Source organism: Ischnura elegans, chromosome 4, assembly GCF_921293095.1.
Source record: "Ischnura elegans chromosome 4, ioIscEleg1.1, whole genome shotgun sequence".
NCBI classification, from domain to species: Eukaryota; Metazoa; Arthropoda; class Insecta; order Odonata; family Coenagrionidae; genus Ischnura; species Ischnura elegans.
The window spans coordinates 25,059,682-25,083,735 of record NC_060249.1 but is presented as its reverse complement, the minus strand read 5'-3'; the positions used below and the strand labels follow the sequence as shown (position 1 = coordinate 25,083,735).

Here is a 24,054-nt window from a genome sequence, read left to right as displayed (position 1 = left end):
ATACTCCTTTAAATTATTTACTAAGTCTATAAAAATTAGAATATCAGCTTCGATTCCTCTATGTAGCATCAATTTTTATAAATCTTCAAATCTAATTTCGCTCTAGGAGGTTATTCCCGACCGACAGGACCACACTTCCGTTCAACTTTTTGCGTCGCACCAACATAAGCGCACGCTCAGACATAATCCCTTCTCCGAGCCGTGGTATCTTCCTAGTCACCTCCACCCCGTCCGTCCAGACTGGTTTCGCCTCGGGCGGCATTCCGATAGTGGGGGTTCCCTCGCTTCACCAACCGCCCCCCGCCCTCGCCTTCGCACTTCCGTCGCGGCCACATTCCAACGACGCCGTCTGGGCGCATCGCACTCGCAATTTTCTCAACATCATCCCTCTCCCCAGCCCCCCACTCACACCTCTCTACCCTGAAAACAAAACTGCTTCACTACAAACCTACAGTGAAGCCTCTTCTCACATATGCCCGAGGGGACTGCATAGAGGAAGCCCAAGCCCATTCCGTAAAAGACTGATTTCTATTGCCACTTCGGTCGCATTTTAATCGGTCTTCAAAAAATTTCCGCGGCGCGGTGATGAGCGCAATGCGATCCACTTTTTTTTCCAATATTTTGCAGTCTAATTTTAGTAATAGGGTAGTTTCCTTCATCAAAGAAAACGAAAGGCATCGATTGCGATTCGTTACCCACCATTAGTGTATCCATAATATACAAATTATTTGGTTTTAGAAATCCTAGTTTAGACGAATGTTAATGGTCAATTTTAACCTCATTTGAAAAAGGCAGATTGGCGCCCATGCGATGCCACTCCACGTGGCGTCACAGGGACCTAGTTTCTATAAGAGTAGATAGGAGTTATACATCGTCTGAGATCACCAATGCATCCACGAGGCACAGAGCTCAGGAAAAATCTCTTAATAATCACCTATTAATATTGCCTATGGTCGGAAAGTTTCCTTCGTTTGATAGGGTAATAATAATCCTTATTTAAGCCAAGCGCTACCTGCTAGCAGGGTACTCTACGCTACCGCCATGCTCGGCAGCAAGCAGCCTGCATCGTAGCGGCGTTCATAGCCTCCCACCCAGGTGGCCTCACACATCAGAAGCCAGACGTCACATGGGCTTTTCTCCGCATTCATACTTAGCCGTCGCGTTTTCGCGCGCTTGAAAATTTTCACTTTTCATGAAATCGCGAAAAATAGTTATTGTCATTTAAAAATCTAAAAGCGTGAAATTCATACTCCAGGAGATGTAATCTTTCGATTTAGGCAGTTAAAAAAAAAAGGAAACCACCGTATTGCGAGGAATAGCATTGAAAAGTTATGAATTTTATAGATCACGTAATCGTATACATAAATTTCAGTTAACACCCCTAATTATACCTTATTTCCCCATGAAACTCTGATCACTTTGTCCGTCAGCGACGCGAGTGGCGACTTTTGTAGACCCATTCAAATGCGCGGTGGGTGACAACACATTTAGAGGCAGACTTGAGGAACTTCTTTCGTAATATTCGTGCGGATGCCTCTCCGCCACACACCGCCGCAACTCAATTATTTACAGCATTCAGACTGGCGAGAACAAACTCATCAGAAAAATCATTTAAGCTCCATGGTTCATTATCAATCGCAACATTAGAAAGGATTTGAAACTCACGCCCATCCTCACAACTATGAAAAGTGAGTGCACTGACTAAATTCTGCAAGTAATTTTCAAAAGCCAATAATAAATTATTGTAAAACCTTTGGGACTACGATATTCCTGATAAAAATGAAAAAAAAAACTCCTAAATGTGTCATTAACCCTTCCCATATCCCCAGCCCCAAAACTTTAATGCAATGTCATGACCAATGGCGCAGCGAGGGGGGGGTTCTGTGGGATAACTCCCCCCCCCCCCCCCCCCAGAGCTAAAAGAAATTTTTAAGTTAAATCCATTTTCCTTAATTGCATTAATATTACTTATAGAAAAGTGTAAGGATTTATAAAATATCCCACAGAAAACTGTAAAACTTACTACTTATCCTAAATTTTTTTCCAGAGAGGGCCCCCGCACCTCCCGATTACCCTGGCGGGTATGATATACCCCCAGACACCCCAGTATTAGTTGCACCTAAAAACCCCCTAGCCTTAATTCCTCGCTGCGCCCCTGGTCATGACTACCATTATCCATAATAAGTGAATGGAAAATGCAGCAGATGATAAAAATATCCCTAAAATAAGCATGGAGACACCTATACAGAAGGGAATTGGGTCTGGCAATTTTTAAGGGGATTTTGAATACAGCAGTCGAGGGAACAATGGAAGTAGAAAAAAGAAGAGGAAAAAAATGACTGAAGATGACAGATGAAGAAAGGATAAAAGGAAGGCACAAGGAGAGCAAGCAAGAGGTATAGGATAGTAGGAGGTGGAGGCAACTCTGGTGTTTGGAAACTGCCAGTGGGCAAATAACCAGTTGATGATGATGTTGTAGCAAACAGTATTCGCAATAGACATATGTAAGAATTAAAATAATAGAGAGATGGCACTTTTCCACAGGTTTATTGATAGTACGACGCGTTTCGACCGTGAGGTCTTTACCAAGTACAATTCCACTATTTTTCGCCTGCTACTGTTACTTTTACAATAGGCATATGATGTATTTCATATATTTACTCTCAATATTATTTTATCAAACGACGGGAAATAGATACATGATAATTCATGTTAAATACACTCATTATTATTTAAGTAATTGAATGTAAAAAGTCGTAGGGATGCGCTGATTGGCATCTACGAAGCCCCTTTCACCAGCAGCGAGGAAAGGAAGCACTTGGTAGGAGCAGCGGGGAGTGTTGATTGCATCACGATCACGGGAACAAGGAAGAAGGCAGCGGCGGAAAAACAATTGCCTCTCGTCCTTCCGCCTCCTCCCACCTGCTACACATCGAGTCATTCGGGAGCAAGCCTCAGCAAGGTTCCCACTGATTGCATTGTGCTCATGGCTCGCGGTAGACCCACCGACGTCCCACGAGAATGTTATGCGGGATCTCGCATTTCGTTTTCTTCCGAATGCGTTTTAAAGGAGTTTACATCTATGAACATGCACGAGTCTCTGACAACCAAGGTGGAAATTTAAATACTTTACTGTGCCCAAAAATTATCTCTTTTAAGTTAACTATACTAATACGTTCCATTATGTGTACGCAGTAGCTTAAATAATTCCGAAATAAGTATAAAAGCTTGATAAAAACTTCTGCTGTGATATAAATTTGATTTATAGTCGCAAAAATCGTACTTCCATTAACTTTCGATTGATTAAGATAATTTCCCTTGCGAGATGAATATTTCTTTGCGCGACAAGTAAATACGACTGATGATAGAAAGTGGAAATTTGTAAAACTCCATGCTAATAAAATGAAAATACCCAACTCAGAGACTTTTCACATCTTCACAGTTTCACAGCCAGCCTTTGTCCGAAAAAATAACTTGAAAATTATGAATAAATTACGGATGAAATTTGAATGTTCATTGAAATCTTAGAAATGTAGCTCAGTATATTAATTATATTTCATTATCCTACTCATGGAAGAAAAATTGATGGAAAAGTCTCCAAATGAATACCAAAAGAAAAGAAAAGTACCTAGGACAGATCAAGAAGGATACGAGGAAGAAAGGCCACAGGGGGGTAAAAGAACTGGCTTTGGATACATAGGGCTGAAATATACCAATCTTAAGATTGTAACACAATGTATGTATGTATCCTACTCACATCTTGTATGATATGTGGCACGGTGTGGTGGAAGTCTATAGTATTAGTTAAATAAGATATATCGACTGGATTTATTTTCGCGCGAAGCGTATCGTTGTTACAATAGCATTTTCTAATGAAAAAAAAATATTTTTCGTTTCGTTGTTGACACAACATATTCATGTAAGTTTTTCATTCTAAAATGTTGTTGTGTTGACGAAACGCGTCGTGCAATAATAAATTCATTGGAAACATTCCAATGCCTAATTTTACTAATGTCCTGCTCATAATTATTCATAATTTATATTTAAACTTTGGACAAAATGTTTCCAAACTTAAGCATCCAGTTTGGAAACTGTCAGTGGGCAAATAATCAGTTGATGATGATGTTGTAGCAAACAGTATTCGCATAATTCGCGGCTGCAAGCTAAAGGTAAGCAGGCGGCAATAGGTGGGTTCGGCACACACTCACACAAAATTTTGATTCCGTGTATTGACCCTCGGTAATTTTCACACGAGCACGTCAGCCCGCTATTCCTGAGTCACTGAAAAGGCTAGTACGTTTATAGGAGCAGGTTTCCTTGACCGATAGCAAAAATTGGATATGCCGCAGCGTGGGCGGGAGAAAGGGCCGATGAACCGTACAGCTAACGCACCACTCGGCTGCCACCGGGTCCCTTCCTGGTCCGAACCGAGAGAAGACAATTAGAGCAAGCTTTTCTCACCTAACCCTCTCATCTCATTCTTCACTCCATACAGAGTCACGGGAACACGTGTTGCCCACGCTCCCAGGCCAGTTTCATATAAAATACGAAACCTTCCCGGTATTCCCACCAAACCGTCGGATCTGAGGGCCTCATCTCAAAATGCTGAGGGTTCATCTACAACTATATAATATCCCGCAAGCCGCCTTGATAGGCGTGTGGCGGGGGGTATTAAGACACCAGCCGTTTGAATATAAAAAGTATATGGCTCAAACAAAATAACTCCTAGCATTTATTATAACCCTTCATCGTGGGGGGGAGGGGAACGAATTCCCATACCTATCCAATCGGCAAAATATTTCTCTTAATTTATCGCTTCTATCGGGCTTGGAAATGTTCTCATATGACGTTATCCGTGTCGCTCTTAAAGAAATCCACTCCATTTTGCTCACGGAATCTAAGTTAAGATGGCAAAACAAACACACTAACTTCTAGAAGCCTAGCTTATGAACGACCATACTTTTGTCCGCCTCGGTGGACGGATACTTAGCGCTATTAAAATAATAATGGTCTTAGCGCTGTCAATCAATATCTATTCGTGATTATGGTATACGACGAATTCATTACTTTTAAATGCTCATACACTCGATTACAATTATTACATTTTTAATATTGAGAATAAAGATCGCTCAGCACTAAACACCGCTCTCGGACATATATGAAATCTGATTCTTATGCGTCCAAGGACGCAAAAAAAGTAAAGCTTCAACGGCACGGACTGGGGGCCTCCTCTGTGTAGTCTCATTGCATACTAGAGTCCGAAATATCCGTAACCCGTTTGCTCGTTGTCCTTTCCGCCCATAATCTCTCCGCTGTTATTTAGCTCATTAGCCAACTAATAAATAATTTTGTCTAGGGGCAACGAATAAAACACTAAAAGCATTTGGAATTATGACCCAACAGTTCCAAAAACATACACTATACCTCGTCGAGTTACTCTTATTTCGTACGCCTTTCCTTATTCTAGTTTTAATAATTTCAGCTGTTGACTATATTTATTGCATTTGGAATATTTTATAGATAAAACGATAAAAATTATATTTAAAAAACTTAAAAAATACTAAAACGAAAAAAATGATACTACCAATGAAAAAATGAAACAGCTAGGTATAATAAAAAATATAAAGTATTAGAAAAAATTTAATATCCACCCTCTGAAAAATATTCTAAGCAATTATCGAAAAATTCCTTGAATAATTTCTCACTGATTAATTACTAAGCCACTACAATTAAACTAAAACCACACACTACTCACACAGCACTGACAAATGCGCATCAAAATTATCATAGCGTCAACTGACTGGTTTGGCTGAACATGGTTTACTGGTTCTGTAGCTCATCAAAAGCGCCTGCGACAAATAATGAGAGAGAAACGACTGATTTTCGATTTTCGGCGTTTGGGTCAATCGATTCATCGCGCGTGCTTTCGCGTCGGTAATTCACTCAGCCTCGCCCCGCCCCCTTCGCCTTTAAGAGAGAGAGCTACCCTGAATGCCATCGAAGTTCGCACGTTGCGGTAACGGGCCACGGATCCACTGCTGATTTCCGACCATCCCGGAAGCGATACGTGGGGTTGACGATCCCTCGAGTGGGCTTCCTCCTCGCGAAGGCAAAAAAAAGAAGAAAAGGGCCAACCCCAGCATTGACATCGAGTCGCCACTTGTTCGATGCCTACCCTACATTCCACCATGCGATCTACATCTGCGAGGTGCTGTGCAAGCCACCCACCAGTGTGTGTGGCACGGGGTGATTCCAAACCAAGCATGCAGCACTCAACGTAGCCTTAATAAGAAACGCTCGCTCACCGGACATAGGTCAAGCACTCGGGACAACGACACGCGGTCAGACCAGAAACTAGGAGAGTGCTAACGACAAAAACATGCTATCATGCAAATACAAATGCTATTCAGCGCAAGAAAAAAAGGTTAGCGTGGTAGGTGCTTCATCTATGAGTTATAAAATGTCAAAAGGTTCATGCAGATAAAACAAAAAAGGAAAGACAATGGCAGGTTCCACAATTTAATAAATACTGCGACCGGTTTCGAATACATAGTATCATCATCAGGCACTTTTGATAGAGTTGTTTCCACTTATATAGTACTCAAGAGGGAGGAGGGGAAGTTAGGGGAATGGTTGACAGCGTCGTGGATTGGGTCGCTGTCAACCATTCCCATAACTACCCCTCCTCCCTCTTGACTACTATACATATAAGTGGAAACAACTCTATCAAAAGTGCCTGATGATGATACTATGTATTCGAAACCGGTCGCAGTATTTATTAAATTGTAGAACCTACCATTGTCTTTCCTTTTTTGTTTCATCATGAAGGAGTTCCATCATGTCTCGCCTGACACGATTGAATTCATGCAGATAGATAGTATTAACAAATATAATAGCTTATGAAGTATACATGCGGAGTCTATGTTACCTAATCATAGTGAGAATATCCTGGAGCTGAATTATTGCAAGTATTATTTCCCCTTATTGTAAGCGGAAAAAACGGCATCTTAAAACGAATCATCGGTTCTACCTTCTTTTTCCTCACTCTTATCATTGTGATCGTTTCGACCAAAATAATTAAGTTCCCTCAAATATCTTGAACGTCAGGTAAAAAATATTCCACCTGAAATTTCAGCGAATTTTAACTCTCTTCCGGTTTTAAAATAATTTTGAAACGGGTTCCGGGGTCCGCGTAATTTGAATCCATAATAAAGATAAAAACTGAAAATTAAGTCGCTCTCATTATTTAGTACCATATTTATTTTCATGATTAAAATAATTAATCTCATAATTAATTACTCCCTCAATTTAATTGTAACCGCTAATTAATTTTAATAATTATCCTTGCCAGAGTAAGGAAAATAATATGCCTCTGTTTAGCATCCAATAATTACTTACGTTGCGTAAACTATAAATCCATCTCAAATCTGTTACATTTCGAGGAAAGTAGGTATTGACATGCTATCATTGAAAGTGAAAAAAGCTGATCACATTGTATTACCTGGTCTTCAAAAATATATGCTGCACAGCAAAATTCTTTCACGTGATTAAGATATGAAGGTCAAAACAATTTTAGGATCTTTACTAGAAAAAATGAGAGTTAGCTAGGATTATTTTTGTTTTGGCTAACCGATGAAGCTTGAAATTGAGCAAAAACCATGATTATTTCCAATGAAAAATAGATTCCAAAGTTTTGATGCGAAAATCCAACTTTTTTCTGCTTTCTCGGTCGAACAGTCAAGATTGCTGCTTCACCTTGAAGATTTCCCATTTTGACGAGCAAAGATATTGGAAGGACCCTGGGGCCTTGGAGAAAACTAGTGAAGCGAAGCCACAAAATGGCAATTCAAATGTTTTTATTTTATCCCAGTCAAGGTTATTTGTCATGCAAAAATAATACCTCCTACGTAGGCCATTAAAACTGAAGAATATACGGGCGGATATTGATGTATAGAACATCTCAACTTCATGCTTTTCCTTTAACGACTTTTGAATGAAAAATGATAGATTTCCTCTAAGGAAGATTCCAGCGCGTAAACGGTCAATTTTTTTCCCAAAAGTCTATCTTTCAGGCTCAGTACTAAGCCTTTTACCTTTATACTTGATATCCAGAGCAGTATAAACTAGAGTGGCCACCTTGCAGTAAATATAACGGTCGTGAGTCTATCTGTCGGTTAGCAAAAGTCTAAGGTATCGTATACGGAAAATTCTACACAAATCAATGAGAAACAAAGGCCTGAAGCAGGGTCTAAATTCCTAATTTCCCCATTATATTACTTGAATCTAATTGAAACATTAAAACAACAGTTACTGACTCGACTTCATTATAAACGATTAAAAATTTTGATCTGAACCTCCTTGTAGAGTGCGCAAACAGAGAGCTCAAACAATCACTTGTAATGGCTTTATATATTACTACCATGAATACCAATGAGACCAATCATTTTAAGTGTGATAAATAGATATTTAACAAAAAAATATTAATATCTTGTGAGAGAAAGCTAAAAAGACAATGGTGATTCCATTCGAACATTGCTAAATCACCGATGCTCCTATTCAGAGCGAAGAAATTAAGAACTCAAGATTTCTCGTCAAGATTCGAGAGTAGGTAAGTCATCAGTAAAGTAAGTCCTTTAGGAATTCATGGAATAGAGCGGAAATATCGGCAGGTAAGACGTTTCGCCGAGATAGCGAGATCAATTCCGGGCGCCGTGTTGGCGTTCATAATTACAATTAAAGCGAGGAAACTCATCACTTCCGTGGAAATTGAATCTTAATGACTTTGAGTTTCAGGTGGAATGCCGCAGATGGAAGAGAAATGATTAAGGAGATGAAATTGAATTCCCTTCAGGACGCAGTAGCTGCCACCGATGCTATAAGGTTTTCGCAGACAACGATAATATGTCAATCCTTAGCGTGAATAGTAACAGACTTCAGATGCATTCATAATTAAACCTTATTATTGGATACTTCCGGGGGACACTCATTCGCAATACCTGATAAAGACTAATCATTACCATGAATTTATTGTTGCAATCAACAATATTGAGACCAATCATTTTACCTGAACAATAAATATGTTAAAAAAACAATATGCACATCTTGCAAGCAAAAGTGGAGATAATATCCAGCACAATGATCATTTTCACCAATCTGAGGTACCAAAAATATCATAAACTTATTTTTTAGCCATTTAAATATAATAATGAGTCCATCGAATTAGATCCGGAAATACATCTCTATTTTTGGCAAGATCCAGAACCAAGAACTATGGATATAATATCCTTCATTTTCACACATTCAGTGATTCAACCAATAGGTTGGTATGGATAAGTGATGGTAGAGCTCATCCCGAACTAAGCCATAGGCGTGTGATTGTCAGGCGTGTGAAAGGGTGTGGGGGAAAGTTATTTTCCCTGTGGCGCCTCGCACTTCGATAATTTTTATCGCGTGCGTCCGCAAGCTGCAATTAAAGATCTTGTAGATGAATCTCAATTGAGTTGATTCATAATTGATACATTTTGATTTTTTTCTACAGTTCTTCGAATAAACTTAAAAACCGGTGAAGATTAGTGTAAAATATTAATCTACTGTAAAATTAGTGACAGGGGTATCTACTTCATGATTTACTCACTCACTCAGTGACTCAACCCGAAGGTTTGTTCGGGTATGTGACGGTAGGGCTCACCCCGGACTAGGCCACAGGAGTGTGCACTTCACACATTCATGGTAGGAGGGCCAGTTCCTTTTCCAGGGGCACCTGGTACTTCGAGGATTTTAGTTTGGGAGTGTCCGTCCTCCCGGGGTTCGAACCTGGGACCCCTCGATCAGCAGCCAAATGCTCTGCCCACAAGGCTACCATACTCCAAAAGCATACGACAGTCGTTCGCCCCGCAAATTAATGGGAGCACCCAAAGAAAAAATGCCGAATTTAAAATTATAACATTCAAAGTTCCAGTAGCATTTTTAAAGGATCACATACAGCCGATGTTTTGCGAGTGAAGAAAATTTTTAAAGTAGCACGCTTGCTCTCTAATTTTGGATGCGAGTGAAAGAATACTTCAATTTAAACAACTCACCCGGAAGACCGCTAGTGAGAGATGTGACCGTAAAAGTAATATTCGGCCGTTACATGAGAGGGAATGGAAGCGGAATATTGTAAAAATAGAGGAAGAATCGTAAAATACGACTTAATTGCAACCAAGTGGCGTTAACTGTCATTCCGTACATTCCCATTCATTACAATTGTCTTTATTACAATGCCTATTCATTATCCAACGGGAGAAAGGCCGCAGGTGAAATTTATGCCCCCAAAATCCTTCCATGGGTAAACTTCGGACGAGTAGACACTTTGATCATCCGTTTATTCAGAGCTTTCACACAGGAAACCCAGTCCTGAAGCTGGGATATAGGTAGAAATGACACTGTCTCCTATTCACATTTTGAAAAGCTCCAGCAATCAGCTCATAATTCTCTCGCTTTTGGGAAAAAAAAGCTTCACGCAGTCAGCCGACCACACGTTCGGTCACTGGCACAGTTTGTTCACAACGCGGTTGGGTTGCAACCACGAGGGAAGCTTAGAACAGAACACGTATTTCAACAATTTCATGCTCACGAAACATGAAATACAGGTGGAAGTGCAAACGAGATGCACATACGAAGTCGGGAATGAAAGTAAGAGACATCGAGTACACCAGTAGCGTAGCAAATATTTTGAAATGGGGTTCACCGAAGATTTCGGGGCTCTTCCCGGGTGTATAGAAAAACACCCCTGGACAATAAAGGTCCGGGAATTTTTGATGTTGAAAATATGATTTTCAGGACTCAAAAACAGTAATTTTGTACGATTATTTATTAAAATACAGTATTAATATATTCATTGAGGCCATCTTACTCGTTTATGGCGCCTCTTTTATAGGCTCAACGGGCGGGGTAATAACCAGGAAACCCCCCTCCACTGAAGTGCACTGCGAATGTTTCGTGAAGCAAAATGTCCGCGTAGGTATCCATAACCGCGTAGGTCTAAGGCATTTCAAGTACATCCTTCGTTTGCTTAAATATTTTCTCGGATACCTTTCCGAAAATTAATTAGTCCTGGCCGAGCTGAAGCGGTTCAAAGGGAAATATCCCAGAACAAATCCCCGTGTATTTCCCAATCTCATAATCCCTTCACGGGAAACAGGAGGCATGCATGTTGAGCGCGTTGGAAAAACAAGGGACGGAGTCGACGCGCAATTGCTTTTCTCGGCAGTATGCCAGAAGAAGAGTATTGCACGCGGGCTAACGAATCCACCTCCGCACCGTTCTGCAATTCACCATTCGCGAATCGCAAAAAGATATTCGCTTTTTTTCGTCGGTGGAGGTCGGTATCATCTCGCTGTTCAATTTGGCGTGGGAGGCCGGAGTTGATGTGCTACCTTTTTTTTAATGAGGTTATCCTACAGCTCGCCGTCTCCTCTCCTGTCGCAGATTTTGGAGCCGTGATAACCGTCGGTGGTCACCGGTCGACAGAGGGCGTGCTTCCCTAATGATGAGCGGAACGCGTGGATTTTAGTTACGCGACCGACGCACTGGCGCAACATGCCGATCTCCAGCGCGCAAAACTCACATCATATTTGTGCAGGAACACTAACAAACGCCCATCAAGCACCGGGGAAAAATGGGACGAGAGAATCCGAAAACAGCCAATTTCAAGCTCATAGGTATTTTTATCACTGAAAGTTTAAATACTCATAACAAATTATGCATTAACAACTACTTTTATAGCAATGCCTTAAATTTAAGAAATGCTCATATATGGAATTTATGTAAATTCTTATCTAAATTACTACCGGCTGTCAACCCACTCAAAATAGGAGTCAAATACAACCTCACAGGACTTATTTATTTCCACACCTCCGAAAACAGCCCTATTCGACCTTTACATCGGGGCTTCAGATATCATTTAACAATCAAACGTGCACATAAGGGTGACTTACCCAGTCGGGAATCGAACCCTCGACCTTTGGATTGGCAGGCGAGGACTTACCCCTCCGCCACTCAGGCGAGTGAATATCTTTGATATTGATCAGGTCCAAGTAATTACCTTTGCTATTCACCTGCATCTGACAACAATTCTCTCACCCCACCGCTTAGTAAAAGAATGTATTCAGATTCGGAAAAACATCAATAATATCAACAGAGACTGTGGCTATAATTTATATGGGACCACCTCTTAAAACTACGAGGGGACTGGTAGCAAATCAGGCGACGCTGACCCGCCCTCACCCACAGAATTCTGTATATATACCCCGTGGCTTTGAGGATTTGGTATTGGATTCCTGAATCCCTGATGACGATGGGCGAGTTGTCCGTCGAAACGTTGGAAGGAGAAATGGAGGACCTGACCCGGTGCTAAACCCGAGAAAACTTCACTTCAATTGTTCGCCGGGAAAAAAAAAACTAAAAATTATATCCATACCCTGGATAGAGGCAACCGCCCTGGCGGAAATTATCCCGCGACATCCTGTATGCCAGGCAAGGACATTACCCCACCGCCATCGAGGCCGGTCAATATTTTATTATTGTTAAAATATATTTTTGTTATATGATTTATGGAATTTATAACTCTTCAATTCTCTTCCTCCCGAGAGACATTATTCCATTGCTAACCGCGGAAATGAATGGATCGCGCATCATTCATCTTCACGATGCATGCGTTGTATTCTACGTGCGCAGGCGAGGTTTTACTCCATCAGGCGAAGTAGAGGAAGCGATGAGGGAAGAGAAGGAACGGTGGAAGTATGGGAGAGGCCGGATGGAGAGCATTCCGTGCCGTTAGCACTCTTCCTCCACCGAATGCAACCGTTTTTTTTTGCCTTTTCAGTTGCGTCTGGTCGAGGGAACAATAATGGGAGAGGTGGACCGCGTGAGAATACTCCCATCGCTCAATTCACTTCTCACCCTCCCATCTTACCCCATCCTGCTCGTGTATATTTCGGTTTCCTCTTCATTTCGGTGCGCTCTTGCAGGGGGAAATGCAGCAGGCTCTCTCCTTCAAAAACAATGATGCAATTTACATCACTCAACCGCCACCGTTTCCTCCTCGGAATCATCGCAAACGGAAAACAAATGCCATCCATCGTCCGCACTCGACGACGCGGTGCGTCGTTGGCTTGGCCCAAGGTGACTGACCACGCACAGGAGACCCCAGTCCGTCCCGTAGAAGCTTGATTTTTGTTGCCACTCTGGGCGTATTTTAATCGGTTTTCATAAATGTTCGCAGCGCAGCTACTTTTGGCTCACCTCAGGAATTTTGACGAGTCACCATGATAGTGTACACTTTTGCAAACATTTAACGTTAGCTTAAACGTAGAAATTTAACACCCGAGAACATTCCGAATAAAAATTTTAATATTTGAGAAACAGGAAAATATTGGCAAGAGTCCATTCCGTATAACTTTAGATTTGAAATTGAGTGTTTCAAATACCTCTCCAAACAATTGATTTTTTCCTCGGCGCCGCAGTAGGATTATGCGTTTTCATCGATGGAAATTTAAAGTTGCACTCATTGAAATATATTTCATAAACCTAGCCTAATTACATTTATACTTAAAACTTTTTTTAAGTTTTTCACAATAGTAATATAGCTGTTTCATTTAGCAAGTGAACACATTTATCCAATTAAATTAATCGTTCGACCATTTTTTAGAGTACAACATTGTTCTGGTGCTTATATGAGCCGTTATAAACAATGACCTGCTATAGTTAGCTAAGTTTTCATTCCTTTCAGTCAGTCCCATGACCACCGACTTTAATATACTTATTCCTGAATAAAATTAACAGAAGCAGGCGTAATGTAGTGGAATGACATCCTATAAGTATTCATAAGTATTCAAGTGTATGCAAATTGTACTTGATAATGAACTAGCGGTTGAAACGCGTCGTACTTATATAAACTTGTGGAAAAGTGTCATCTCTATTTTCTTTTAATACTTATACTTATTCCTTCTTGCACAAGACTGCTTATTCTACGAGTAAACTCGCTCATCTCGCCGTTAGCCTCTGTATCTGTAGGTCGGCCCACCATCCGCAACCCGGTGGACGCATTTGGTGATATTAAGCCTAGTGTGGGCTCGCAATGTCGTCCTAACGTGCAGGGATGTATCCTGGCATCAACTCATAGTCTTTAATTCTGCCAGCTCTTCCCGGGAAAACCTTAAACGGGTGAAGAGAAGATTCACTCGCAAAAGCGCACGTGTTTTAAATCGCCCAACTGGTCTCCGCATCCCAGCGGAGCGGCCGAAAATATTTTCCAAATTATTTACTCTCCAGCCCAACAAACCTCTCCACTCAACAACGCCCCCAACTTTTTCCTGCTTTGAATTAAACATTTCCCGTGCGGGGGGATCCCAGCATCTTTTTATTTCTTCATAATTTTTTTCGCATTTCGACTCGCTGCTTTCATTGTCTCGTTTCTAACAGCGGTTTTTCCCGAGCGAGTATTTTTTTTTTAATGCCGGAACTCACGAGAAAAATAAGCCCACAGTCCTCTCTTTCTATCCCTTTCTCTCCCCTCATTTGCATTCGCGGTGGTACTTTCCTTCTCGTTCAATGGCCAGTTTTTATGGAAAAAAATAATGATAATGGCAATAAATACTGCACATGATTTGAGTTATTCATTACGCCGTTGGAGGGCGCGGCACGTGGTCCAGGGTAAAGGTGAGGGGGAGAAGGGGGAGAGGCGTGAGCAGTGGACGTGAATAATTAACGGAAGGTCCGTTTTCCGAAACTGAATGGCCACGCAACAGAAACTTCGCACGCAGTTTACAAAAAAAAACTTTCCGAAATGATTCCCTGGAGAAACTGGGCTGTGAGCGTTTGTTTAACTATTGAAAAACTTCGGCAATTAGGGAAGTTTAATTCGTCAAGAGGACGTGGCCCTTTCTTTCCTCCCTTTCTTAGAAGATATGCCTTCTAAATACGGTTAATTATTGCGAGAATTTCGTATGAATTAGATCGTTGGGCTGATCGAAAAAAAATTATCACTACTTCGTGGAAAGCAATGAGTTCGTTTGTCGATGCACTTTTGTTATTGACTTCTATAGCGTTCAGAAAACAAATAAACCCTAACATTCCGATATTTCGATCGGTCCCCAACTTCTCAAGCTATTCGCGGTGAAAATATCGACGGCCTTGACACAGTGGCATGTGAGTTAATGACGACACTGACTCTTGCGGAGCACCGCTTATCAACTAATATTATATATAAACTGCTGTATACTTCCATAAAAATATGATTACATTTCGGTTTAATATTGCAATCGTAAAGCAGGGAAACGAAAAATGGCGAATTATAACTACTTTATATGCGTGCGTAGTTAAATTAACAGTATGACAAATAATATATTAATAATCTGCTGCGTGTAAATTTGAGCTTTTTCGACTTCGCAAATACATCGATCAAGATCGACCACGTCCTCGAACGTTTTCCACGTAAGGACTTCATGATTTGCGCTCCGTTCAATAGACCCGGAAATCGCAAAACATTGAATGTTTTTCTCAGCTTAAATATTTCGGACGAGGTTGGGATAAATGCCTTGCATCCGAGACGATAGTGTTTTTTGGCCTCAAAATGCACTACTCTTACAAACAAATGTCTCACATTTTTCCATTTTAAATACATGGGAGTCGCTGGTGCTTTGGGACCCAGGGACGTGCCTCAGCCTGCTTTCAAATGCTCCCGTGCGTGTTGCATAGCGACCAGCATTTCATGGCTTTCAGTTCAGTGGTTATTCTATAGTAACTCTTATCTTCTGCACATTTTTTACTTTAATTCCATTCAGAACCGAATCCTGCATATCATCTTTCATACACGTACTTTCCAATGCGTAGTTACCCACAAAATTTCCCACTTTCTGCCTCCCCATCCTTCGTTTTGAATTATTTTACCATTTTTCATAAATCTATAAATTTTATGTCTTATTTCTCGCATATTTGGACTTAAAATATTGTCGGAGCCCAAATAATATTCTTTCAGTCATGCAGAAACATTCTTGTTCTAAATTGAAACTTTATCGATGTCTACATGCCCTCAACGAAAACGAGAAAAGACTGGATGGAGAAAATAATTGTTACGTAGGCTATTATTTTGCAACAACATTAGCAGCCATTGGATGTCTCTTTAAAAAAAGAAATTGATATGGCTAGTATTTGAACCGAGAAATTTTGGAGGCATGAGGGGCCCTCATGCCTCTAAAATTTCTTTTGAGGCATGAGGGGCCCTCATGCCTCTAAAATTTCTTTTGAGGGCTATATGTGCGCACGATACCGCCTACAATTTTGTGACCTCGTTACAAAGTAAAACGCGGGTTAATATCGCAGTGGCCACAGCAATGTGGAAGTGAATGGTTCACTTCACTTCATGCGCTCCCGTCATGAAAAGCGTCGTCGCTAAATTGGATCCGAACCGCGGTAAAGCGAGTTCATGAAGCAGGAGAGTAGCCGTCCACTTGAAGTGCTAAGGAGGGGAGAAATCAACGTTTTTACAACATTTTTCATTTGGTGACTGTTGCGGCGTAGTTTACGATAGATTTTAAACAATCTTACCGTAGAGCTAGGATTCTGAAATTTTAAGAAATATCAATTTCCCATGATTTATTCAACTTTTCAATATGGTTTCAACTCAATTCGATCAATATTTCTCAAATATTCAATAAAATAGAATTAAATATGGAAATTAGTTCCAAAAATTGAGGAAAAATTAATGGTGGATTTGAAGTAAAAAAATAACCGAATTATAAAGAAACAAATAATTAAATAGCGAATAAATTGATTGAATTACAATTTTAAAAAAAAGGTGAAGGTGGACAAAATAAATAATGAATGCATTTTTTCTTGCGAAATTATGCATTTTGTATTCAGGAAATCGTTTGAAATCGATCAAAAATTGACTCGCTTAGAAATAAAAGAAAGCCTTGATACTAAAATAAATGTAGACCAAGCGCTTTAATGAGAAAAAACAGTTTTAAAAAATTAATCAATGAATATTTTAATGTGATATGCATTTTTTTCAGAAAATCATTTCAAATCGATTGAAAATTACCCCCTTAGAAATAAAATAAATCCTATGCAGTGAAAACAACATAGTTCTCGTGGCTATATGAGGAAAGCGTTGTTTTTGTAACTACTGAGTCATTTTGTGACTTGCTATAACTGCACCGAGGATGGGGATATTATTAATTCAACCGGATGAAAGTATTTTTATTTTGGCTCAATTCGAGCATCACGAGTAGGGCCAGGCGGTCGTTTTTGCAAGCGGCGGACGAGACACTTCACAGGGAAACGGTTCGAATGAGGGGTTAGATAGAGGAAATAATCTTTAACGGAGAATGGAGAGTCCCCTGGTGGACCATTATCTAATTTGATGCCCACTCATCCCAAAACAGAAGGAAACGCTAAGCATGCTGGGGGAAGTATTGCGTCCCGATAAAACCCACAATTTGCTCTTTCACCATTTTCCTTATAATTGTCGATTGCGAAAGGGTTTGTTCAGTTTATGATTACACCCGGAAAGCAGAAAATTGAGCTATAAGTAGCTACATTCTTTGCTTTTGTTGTTAAATCAACATTATGGCATAAGATTTCAATAATCATCGGATTATTAGTAATTAGTAGTGGTGGAGAGAGATAGTATATACTTGTTGGACATTCCAACACAAAGATTCCTTTTTCAATAATACATAATCGAGTCGGGGGTCGAGTCATCAGGTTTTGGCGTCGTAAGCCGTCACAATTTTGTATCGAGGGGGATCATTTTCAAGGGCTAAAGTTTCACCAATGAGCTATCAATTGAGTATGCGCTTAATTTTTATAAATTTAGAACATTATCACGTGTATTCAAGCTTACGCAAATGTGTAACTTGACCTCAAGGCGGACACACATGCACGGCATAAAACTAAAGAATAAGAAGGACCATAAAAAGAGCGTAAACACTTACATGAGGATTGGAGCATAAATGAGATTAATCGCTCAAAATTACTACAGAATTTACTGAAAGGCGGAACGGATATAGGTACTTATTGAAGGAATGAAAATTCTCCAAATGATGCAATCGTCCTCTCTTTAAAAGCAGACCGTCGCTAGGGTTCTCCCCATGCTTCTTCGCAAACTTCTTCCCCCATGGCGAAAATAATGTCAGCTATCGGTCGCCTCCTTCAAATATAATTATCGTCGGACAAAATTCACATCCCCCATAACATTCTAAGTTATTTAAGGGAGTTATTTAAGGGATACGTGGAAGGCAGAGGTTTTCATTACTTACGCAGCTCATGTTTGATATGAAATCGAGTAATAGGGCTTTAATTTTCTTACATTCTGTAGGCACCAAGGTTTTTGCATTGTGTATTACGCTTCTATGCCTGCCATCGGATGAAGCGAACTTGTCAGCGAACCAGGGAGAGCAGATTGCCGAATACGCTCATGTACCTTTATCGAGTAAACTTTTTACATGTAATTTGCATTTACAATTAGGTCCACCAATTTTGTTTTAAGTTCCTTAATTTTTGCCTACTCCTTATCACGAAAACTAATTCGTTAAGCAGCCCATTCATTGAGACATACCTTCTTATCGTCATTATTCTTTCATGAGTATGAAATATAAATTTGTCGTAATATAACTGCAAATAATGACACTGCTTTTTACAATTAAATAAGCTGTTACTAAACCCTCTCACATTAGGAGTTCGTGCGCATTGTCAGGAGCGAAATTTCACGGTAAAACACAATGACGGGTACCCGATAGGATATTTCAAAATGAGTCATGACAGCGTTCAAAAGCCCATTTTCTGGATGAGGCGATGTATGCATTTGCATCAACGAACTCGCATGGTGTAGCATTAATGATTGCTATTAAGTCGCACGGTTCACAGAGTTACGATCACCAACATGAATTAATGGAATCGTGGAATAAACATCGGTTAGAAGAGAGCGTACGATAGGGTGATAGGGGATTTGCTGGTCACAGTCAAACTACTTTCAGGAAATAAACGTTTTGATAGAGGTCAGGTGAAGTGCGGAAAAACGAACTAATTACGGAAGTAATGGATAGCTCTCATATACGAGCTCGTATTTTGCTTCATTTTCTGCCTTTGAGTTAGGCTTACTCCTCATTTTTTTAAATAAATCGACACCCTGACGTCAAAGATACGCAATTAAAAAGTTCGTATTGCGCTTCTTTGCCGGCCATTGGATTGAGCGAACTTTTCGTTGGTGTTTTCCTATTTTCGGTGGTGACCAGAGAAAGCAGATTGTTGCAGAATATCATGCGCCTTTGTCACTTCACCCTGAAAATAAATGTGCATTTAAAATAAAGTCCTCTGATTTTCTTTGCAGATGATTTTTCATAGCTTTTGCCATCTCCCTGAGCGAGAAAAATTTATTAAGTAACCCATTTGTTGAGACATACCATCCCACCATTATAACTCTATTCATGAGCATAAAAAATGCAAATGTGGAATAAGAATAATGATGGGATGAGGAAGAATAGCGGGAAGCTAGATCACTCTTTTGGTAACAGCAAACGTTTTCCGATCTGTTCAACAGACAACCCACGGAAAATAGCTATTGCATAACCCAAAAATTGGTACAGGGTTTACACTTCAGAGATATTCTCTCTACGGTCCCCTCCTAAATGATAATCGAGAAAAAATTCAATCTGCCACAGCCAAAAAGTTGAAATCCGGCAAAGATTCTACAGAGATATTACGAGTCCGAAGAATTCGAGGAAATTAATTTCTTCGCGACTTGTCAAAAGTTATCCGCGAGGGAATGCCAGAGATTTTTAATGCCTTATTTGAAAACTTTCCGAGATGAGAAGGGCGGGATGAAAATAAATAATTAAGATACGTTCATCTCTTATTTCCCATTTTTTTTCATTCCTTCATAACCTCCAAAACATAAATCTCGCACCATCTTGCGATTCTCGTTTTGCTTTCCTCACGCTCCTCGGCTCCACGGCAAATGTCCTCACGACTTCTAGGGTTCGCTGGAGGTTGAGACTCGTGGACGACTTTCGTATCCCAAAAAAAGGTCGTGCGTACAGCTGGGAAGAATTAACAAGTTTTCGCGCGAGAAGTTTTTCCTCCGAAGACAAGAAAAATAAAACAATTGAGAAGCCGTAAAGCACCCGGATGAAAAAAGAAGTTCGCGAGGAAAAAGGAGCACGAAAACGGAAGTGCGCTCTCCCGAGGAATGTCACGCCAGCTGCTTGAGTGCGCAACAGGAAGCCACTGGCACGCTAAAAAACGCTTAAGGAGCCTCAAATAATGTCGCTAACCTTCGAGTTAGGCGTTCAATTGGCTTCCAAGGGGGACAGAAAATTCTTTTGATAAAGGAAAAAATAAGTTTTTATTTTCAGCTAATCTGCTGCTCGCTACAAGGATCACCACCTCTCTTTATCACTTGGACTTGCCCCATTCAAAATAGGTCAGATCACACCACAACACTAAATACAGCCACTTGTGCTGCTCTACAAAAAAAATTCAAAGAAAAGAAATTTATACTAGCAATTCATAAGGTACGTTAAATTTTCCTGTTTATAAGGTATTTACTCTATGTTTAAAGTCACTACATGTACTGTAAACGAGTTCAACACATCAGCAGGCCCACGAAGATTACAAGAAAAATACGTAAACGGCAAAGATCGTTGCGAACCCATTTTTAACAATATCTCATCAATAAGTTCATAGCCACTCGTTCCAATCTTAGAACTAGGTATAGTATTCCTACATCCAGGGTAACAATTACATTTAAATGAAACACGTTTCGTCACCTTACAATTATCCACAAATCCAGGCTTACGACCAAAATTAATTAAAACAGAACCATCTTTCAAATCCTGTGCTGTAAAATGTGATCAATACAAATAAAAAGTAGATCTAAAAGGCTCAACTCTAGTATAAATATTAAGCCCCACAGGTAGGTTTTCAGGCAACTTCCCTTTAGTTGCAAAATTTTTAGCAGTGTCCTTCGCTTCAGCTCCAGAAAATGTATACGTACGAACTTCTGAAAACAAATGAGTTGCACGCAATGTAACACGTCTAATCATAAAATTATTATAACCAACAATGAACTGTTTCAACAAATTCCATCCTTCGCCGTCAAATAAACTTTTCGGACTAACAACATAAATTAAATCATCCCAAGTAGTATCTGCTGAATGAAAAATAAAGTCCTCGTCAAAATCTTCCTTATACACATTACGATAATTAAACAAAGGTGCATGCCACAAAGTAGTAGATCGATATCTATTATAACGACACCGATTCCAACGGCGACGACGATATTTCAACAAACAACGCTTCGTCGTCTTCCTCAACAATTTCTTCCTTCGGATCTTTAAGTACCAAAAAAAATTCAAAGAAAAGAAATTTATATTAGCAATTCATAAGATACGTTAAATTTTCCTGTTTATAAGGTTATTTTACACACATAATTGAGCATCAATAATAGCTTTCTACAAGTTGGGTGAAATACTGAAATGTGATAATCCCCAAAAAAACAAAACAATTTAATTATTACGAAAACGCTGTTGAAAACTATCAGAAAAAGTTACCTTTCGAGAAATTTTGTCCAATATGCCCTGAAAAGGGCATATTTTTTTATTATTTCACTTCAATATAGCTGCATATAATTTTAGCTATTTTCTCAGCTTCACGGATGTTAAAGATCTCATTGAAATCCATTCCTATATTTCAAATTTTGTCTTTCCCATATTTTCATATTGCTCTCCAATGTGATCCATGTCATCCCCGACTAATCTAAAGTCCCTTGATTGCATCCGTTACTTCTTTTACAAATGGTAATGTATTAATCTCACATTTACGCAATATGAATTATGCGCTCATGCGGTGCTGTCTTCTCTCTCTCCTTATCTAACCTATAGAACCTTGGGCTTTAATGGATTTAAAATTACTGCACAAAAATAAAAATAATGCATAAAAAATAAAAATTAAATTAATGCATAATACTTTAAACTCGACTACTGACTTCCATGAACCCCTTTCTCTGATGAATTTTAGAAAACCAACCACTAGAAAAGTATTTTGATGAAAGCTCAGCCCAACCTGACCTTAAGTTTACCTGAAGGGTACAACAACGATAATTTCATCGTGCGAGTCGGTCATTTAAAGGAAGCGCGCCCTCTGCTGAGTCGGTGGCAACCACGCGCCTCTTTTCGCCTCCCCCTCCCACGACGGAGCTGCCGATACGCGCATAGAAACATCTAGATAAATAATAAGTGACATTGACGTTATTATTGATATTTAATATACATTTCATATGTGCTTGCATTATTAACATTCTACGGAAGACAACAGTACCAATCAATTTTCAATTGACTCACTGGTTTCGAAGTTAGCAGAGGTTTGCGTTGTTTACAACAACTCCGTTACTTTTTGTGGTATAAACAATTTGTTTTCGGCAAACTTCTAGTAATAAATATGGCTTCTTTATATCAAAATTGCAAGTTATAGGAACGAAAACTACGGGAATGCCAAGCGCTCAAAGTTGAGCACCTTGATTTTACGCGCAAAAAACGGGTACTTTTTTGAGAAAAAATTAAGTGCAGGAAATACTATCTAGCTGAAGAATTTTCAAAGTACATGATATAACGTAGAACTGAATTTTCTTTCGTATGCTTTTTATTGCATTGAAATCGATTGCTTCGTTTAGACGCTAGAGCTCCTCAAACTCGAGTATCTTGCTTTTTTTTTACAGACAGTAGATCCACTCGCTCGCTCTTCCTACTCCATCTGCCTATTCCCAGGATATCTCCCTAGCCAAGAGCTCACCTTTTATTGCCTCTCCTCCCTTATAAACTCATTCCCTCCATCCATTCATCCTTTTGCTTATTAAACAACATACCTCACAATACAAGCTATGTCCCATCTGTCAAACATTTGAATTTTTTCCTCTCTCCTCTGAGTTATTCTTTGTTTGTGTCTATATTGTTATTTAATTTTATCTCATTTAATGTTTTTGTTAAAATTTTCACTTTAAATTAGGTCAAGGATGCATGTGAAAAATGGTTCAAATCAATAAATAAAAGTATTCAATTCAGACTGTAAAACTTCAAATATCTTTCTAGCACCGAATATGATCGCAATGGTGTCATTGAGTGTTCCAGAATTGATGAATAGTTAAGTGGCATAAGTGCGATAAGTCTCAAAGGGGTGGAAATCTCTGGTGGGAATCACGAGATCTGAAAGACGCTCTCTCGGCAAAATTCATTATTTCAACCGAGGGATACTCTACTATATATGTATAATACCCTTAATCCTTCCGACTCGACTCAAACGTCACATTTTCTTATTTCAGAGTCTGCCGGTGTTGGAGCTAGCTGCCGCCGCAGTCTCCGAGTGGAGGTGAGTGGAAAATGGGCTTTAATGGTTTTCGGTGGAGGTGTCAGGTCTCCGTGGATAAGGGATGGAAGTTGAAATTTCGACGGTAGAGGCAAAGCGCGGGAGATGGGGGTCGGGGAGAACGCTTTGGAAACACGGCACTCTCTGGCGGATCGGTAGAGGGTGTTTGAGATTCCGTGAGAACTTCTGGCGTCTAAAGCTGCGATGAAATGATATCTCCACTACGCATTCATAATTAGATACCTATTCGTACATTTACACTCTATTTCAATTTAAGTCGCGGCAAAACGGCATCATCAGGAACCATTTGGTCGAAACCAAAATTAAAATCAAATATTCTACACCAAAACTTCCTATAATGTCGGGCATGTCCTATCTTTACTATTTTTTATGTTTCTGTGTAATTATTTTTATGAATTTCTCGTAACTATATTTTATTTATACATTTTAAGTTTAATTTTAATTCTTTTGCTTTTTTTCACCTTTTTCAACCACCATTAATTGAAATAAATCATGCGTAACTAGGTAAATAAAACAATGTAAAAAAACAAACATTCTGTGAAGTAAATGTATTTGATAATGCCTCTGAATGGTGGTACAAGTAGTACTAAAATTACAATTTAGCGGGAAACTGTAAGTAATCTAATTAGGAGC

The 24,054-nt window shown here is 39.6% G+C and overlaps 1 protein-coding gene across 1 annotated transcript in view; it reads left to right on the top strand.

The window, feature by feature from the left end:
- LOC124157163 overlaps positions 1-24,054 on the top strand; it is a 373,770-nt gene that overhangs the window by 229,617 nt on the left and 120,099 nt on the right. Inside the window, exon 5 of the mRNA XM_046531680.1 lies at positions 23,357-23,403. The gene's annotated coding sequence lies outside the window, so the exon portion shown is untranslated. The remainder of the gene's footprint in view (positions 1-23,356; positions 23,404-24,054) is intronic.